Source organism: Nematolebias whitei, chromosome 5 (assembly GCF_014905685.2).
Source record: "Nematolebias whitei isolate Nwh7 chromosome 5, NemWhi1, whole genome shotgun sequence".
Taxonomy (NCBI): domain Eukaryota; kingdom Metazoa; phylum Chordata; class Actinopteri; order Cyprinodontiformes; family Rivulidae; genus Nematolebias; species Nematolebias whitei.
In genome coordinates this window covers 20896577-20902217 of record NC_056502.1, presented here as the reverse complement: position 1 = coordinate 20902217, position 5641 = coordinate 20896577, and the positions used below count along the sequence as shown (strand labels likewise).

Genomic DNA, 5641 nt, shown 5'->3' with positions numbered 1-5641 from the left:
GATAGATAGATAGATAGATAGATAGATAGATAGATAGATAGATAGATGTGTAAAGGGAAATAATGTAACAACAGGCAAACACAAAGTAAAGCCTGTAATATCTATGTACTTTAACTTTATAGCTATTAAAGAAATGAACTTCCACCACAGGTCTTGACTAATTCACCAGTTTTTGTTTTAAACAAGGATTGCTCTAAGATCTAAAACTAGTTTCTCATGCAAATATTTGACGTGTCTGGGGGATACCACTCTTCAGTTCATCAACAAAACCCCCAGGCTCGTCAGGATCTTGCAACTGTCACTGCTTAGCAACTGTGGTAAACACAGAGACGACATAATCTACCAGCCTCATGAGTCAAAATTCCAAAAGGAAAAGCAAACTCTGTGTTTTGTTTTTAAGAAACATGAACAACCAGAGTTAATGAAGAGCACTGTCACAAGCAGCACACATGGTGCTCATACCAGCTTCAGCATGGGGCTCCGAAGTTTCCATAACAAACCTTCACAACACGACATACGATGCAGACGGGCTCTAATTTAATCCTCTCCTGCATTTCTGACACTGCAGCGACAAGCTGGGTCGGCGTGCAGGCCGTGGGCCAGAGGAGCGCGTACCCAAACATGAGGAATGACACGGTCCACATGTGCTTCAAAAGCTCATATCTGATCTATTTCAAACGCAACAACAAACACGGCTGAGAGACGCTGAGTTTATCAAAATGTTCAGCAGGGTATGACTTCTTTTAAAAAGAAAGGAAGCAGCATATTTACTGATGGAATGAAGCTTCTGTGACCGTCTGCCTGTTGGATGCCATTTATCTGAGTGGACCCAGCATGTGTCTGCCAAGTATATTTGGTATGAGCTGGCTAAAGAGCAAGACACAAGACAAATGTCTTCGTCATAGATGTAAATCTATATAGGTTTCAGCTATGTTATAGTACGTAATAAAATGCCGCACAAAAGTAAGGTTGAATGGTCTTATCTCTTTCCTAAATATTATAAGTGAGGCCACACACACACCAAATAAAACATAATTATGAAAACATTTAACAAGGCCTCATCTGAAAGAATTATGCCTGAGAACTGTGACGGGAAAGAGTCTGTAAATGGATTTTTACACATACTGCTGCTGCTGCCCTCACTACGAGAGGCCACATCTGAGTTTAATGAGGTGCAGGCTCAACAAAGAGGGGAGGGCGCCATCTTTTCTCAAGTCCAGGGTCAGGATGTAAACAATGTCCCACCCTCTACACAAACAGAACTATCTTTACATGAGCACAACTGTTTCTTTGCTGTGCCTAAAAGTTTGTTCTTCTACTACTATGATAATGTTTTACATCTAATGGTGTATTGTACTAAAGGGCTCTGAGAACAAGATTATCCTAAATGGAAAGGTTGATTATTGGCATGTAGCAAGCTAAATAGAAAGACAAAAACAACAATCCTGAGTTCAGTCAATAAAAAGAAAAAAATAAATGAATATAATTTAGTGTGGGCTTAAGAAACCATTTTGACAGTCAACTTTAACACAAACGTGATGGTAATGCCTCTGCATCATAACAAAGGACAACGAATTGTATTTTTACAAACGTCATAGTAAAAGACATTGGTGCCAGAAGCATTTGTTATGTGGGGGGACACACTGGTGGGCGGGTCTGGGGTCCTCCCCTACAAAATTTTGAATAAAGTATTTGCCATTTCCTGCATTCTGGTGTATATTAATGAGTAGTTAAACATCTAAGTGTAAGCACTTGCTTCAGTAACTATTTTAGAGAGCATGGCAAACAAGAAGTAGCCTGACCAACAGTTCTCCTTGTGTGAATAAAGTATGCTCCACTTTTCTCATGCATCCTAAACCCCTACCCCAGTTGACAACTGCTGGCACTAACGTAGCACTAAGCTAGTGGCACGCAATACAGATGTGCTAGCTAAGATGCTACAGATGTAGTGCTCCACTTCTCTCACACATTCTAACACCCCACCCCCACCGCGGTCAACAACTGACAGCACTAATGTAGCGCTAAGCTAGCACGCAACACAGAGGTGTCTCCCTCTCCTCCTCCTGCCCCGTTGACAAAAAACCATGAGGAGATGAGAGTCCTGCCAAGGCAAGTGACCGAGGTGAAATACTGCATGCGGTGTGGCGAGTTGTTGTAGGTAACCAGGAAAACCTGGAGTGGTTTGAGTACCGGTATTCTCCTATTAATCAAGTGGAATGGAGTTGTTCACAAAGAAATAGAAAGAGCACTGGATGAACTAATATCTCATGGTAAATGTGAGGGGGTCCAAATGAATATTTTTTAAATGTGAGGGGGACACATCCCCTTCACATTTAATTGATGCGACGCCTACAGTAACCGATAATGAACTATTGTTTTTAAGAACAACAAAATTTAAATAGCTGAAAAAAAGAAGCTGAAAAGATGAGAAAAATGTACGATTGACAATAAACTGTATGTTATTCTTTAAAAAGTATAACTAATGTTTTATAGCATTCCACGTAAAAATCAATTTATTGGATGTGGGTAGCCAACCAACTAAGGAAGCTAGCTCCCATGCTAATACAAGTTTAGCATGCTCAATACTTTTGCAAGATCAAAAACTGTGACAAAGCATTCCTTACATGATTTTTTAAACATTTAAATTGACAGTTATTTTAATTTTATTGCTTCCTGTCTGTCAGGAAAAATTACGGTACACAAAAACCATCAGGTCAAAGTTCAACAAAATTTTATCCACGCTGCTAGCAACCGCTAGCTAACATTAGCTATCTAGCCAAGCTAGCTAGCGGCTTGTTTCAATGGCCATTTTAATCTACTGAACAAATAAAATTAGTAAAATAAATTAAACTTTTAAACCCAATTTAATAAAATTTTTGTGTACTGGTAATTTGTCTTTTTTTTATATACTTTTGCTTACAGACAGACCGACAAACACAAAACACTAAAACTAAAATTAGCTGATTAAAAATATTTCAGATAACATCTGCTCTTTTTTGTTCTTTTTTCTTTACAAAAACCAGTGAAGATAAATGGTACGTAGAAGATAAATGAGTGAAGATAAGCCCAATTGAGCTCTTGAAACCACCAGTGATAAAAGAGATTAAAGTGGAAATTACATGCTTGGATACGGACTTTATCAGATAAAGACGTGCTTCCACACATCCTCCCAAAATGTGGGACTGCAGTAGCGCACGGGATAGAATGAAGGAAAAAAAAAAGTCATATTTTCCGCACAAAAAAAAAAAAACTTTGTTGTGGTTTGTTTTGTCAGTTGCCACAACTTGAAACAGAAACTCATAGAAAAGAGGTTTACAAAAAAAAGTCCAATACTTTGTGGTTTCTTATTGTGTAGTGGACGGTGACAAACGTGTCATGGCTTGATGGACGTAACATGACTTGTTGTTAGAGACGCAGGGTATTTACTCGTCCTATCGCTCCATCTGATCACTCAACCCCCTACGCAGACAGCAGCCTCAGGTTTGACTGAGCTTCTCCTCACCCCCCCCCCCCCCCCCCCACATGATTATGTCTACACACTGAAGGAAAGTGGACGGGCGCATGAAAGGCTCCCAGACTCCTGTTTCAAATAAGCAACTTGTGCCTGCCCAACAAGCAGATGAAAGGTGATACTGGGGAAACTTAACCTTTTGGCCTGAAGTCACATTCTGTGTTTCGTTTGTCCATTGGTGAGCTTACGGTTCTTTTTGTTTTTTCTTTTGAGAAAACATGAGTGGTGATGGAGGGTCACAAGTGTGGCGCAGAAGCTTATCCACCAAATCCCTTATATTACTTCAAATTCCTACGGTGAATCACATGCTTTAGAGGTGCTGTGTGATTCCACAACATAATCTTCAAAGAAAATAACCCAAATAATGGCACAACACAGACACAGCTTCTCATTCAAACAACTAAAGGCCTGAAAATCGTAATAAAACGAGGCCATAATCTATTAAGCAAAACTATTAGCACATAAACGTTTCCCTGAGATTTAGATTGAGTCTTTTTCTCCAGTTAATCCCCATATTTCAAAATAAACAGCCACAGATTCCCTCTAAAAAAAGTGTCAGCACACAAAAAAAATATCCATTATAGCCGTTTCCTTTCTGATACTGTGCCTCAGCATTCCCATAAGAGAGAGGACTTTTCCCATAATCTTAGCCCTGCAGCCATATTTGGCACGTTAATACCCACAAAATCTGACCCGATTCCAACATGCAGGAACAGGTGTCTTCAAAAACTTGTCCAAATCCCAGTGATCTGGGTATCCCGCTACCCCCCCACATCTGCGGCTCCAGAAACAGCGCAAAGGAAAATTATATGGTTTCAGAAAACCAAGGAAGCCTAAACACAGAGACCCAAAACACACAGCAGTACGACTGAACCGTTAACAGTTATACGTCTGAAGTGCTCCGTAGGGTAGAAACGTGACCCCTCAACCTCCAAAAAACAAAAAAACCCAAACCATACACAACATTACAGCTGCCCAATGTCATGGTCACATGCGTAAAAATAAAGTTACAGCCATTATCAATTTTAAAATCAAGAATATTAGAGATTAATCTTGTAAAGGTGAAAGTGAAGGCAGCAGGTAGTGGAAAAGTTAAGCCATATTCAAGTATAATTACATAAAGAGGAACATTCAAACCCTCTGCCTCTCAGCATAGCATCTGAACCAACTCTAAACTCTTGGTTTTCACTTTTTTTTTGTTTTTTAATGCATCCTGTTCTGCATATGTTGGCACTGAGTCGTTTCTGTAATTATTGCCTGGAATACGGCCACCGCTTAGCTGTTTCTGTTCTGATAATTGCTTTTAAGAGAAGCTGGTCTGAGAACGCAAGCTGCTGGCAGAACAATAATTACTGTTTAATGCCAACTAGTATGGACCATCAGCAGGAAAAAAAACAATTTGGTTTTACACGAGCAGACGTAGGCCGTGAGAAACGCTTGGAGAATTTTTGTTTCATCTAACATATGAAACCAAAAAGGGTCAGCAAACTGACCGAAGACAAAACTGTTGGACGGTGTTGGTTATGGGAGGAACACAACATACATGACCACCGCTAACAGATCATTCACTCATCACGAACCTAAACACAGCATGAAGTCCTCACTACTCTCCAAATGGGAGCACAAACTTCAGCTTTGAAGGACATTTTGGAGCTCTGTGTTCACCGGTCGGTCTACGTTCCTACCCTCACCTTTGGTCATGAACTTTGGGTAGTGGAACAAGACTGCACATACAGGTGGTTGAAAGGAGTTTTCTCTGAAGGGTGGCCTCGAGCAAGACCCAGGACATGCTGCTACATAACTTGTTGGGCCTGGGAACGCTTTAGAAACCTACTGGAAGAACTGGAAGAGTTTGTTGCAGAAAGAGATGTCTGGGCCTGCTCAAGCTGCTGCCCCCACAACCCAACTTCAGAACAAGAGGGAGATAATGGATGGATGCATGGATGGATGGATGGATGGGTGGGTGGATGGATGCATGGATGTATGGATGTATGGATGGATAGATGGATGAATGGATGGGTGAATAAATGGATGGATGGATGGATAAATGGATGGATGGATGGATGGATGGATGGATGGATGAGTGGATGGAAGGATGGATGGATGGATAAATGGATGGATGGATAGATG

The 5641-nt window shown here is 40.6% G+C and overlaps 1 pseudogene; it reads right to left on the bottom strand.

Annotated features, from left to right (window-relative positions):
• LOC119410295 overlaps window positions 1-5641 on the bottom strand; it is a 9461-nt pseudogene that overhangs the window by 2733 nt on the left and 1087 nt on the right.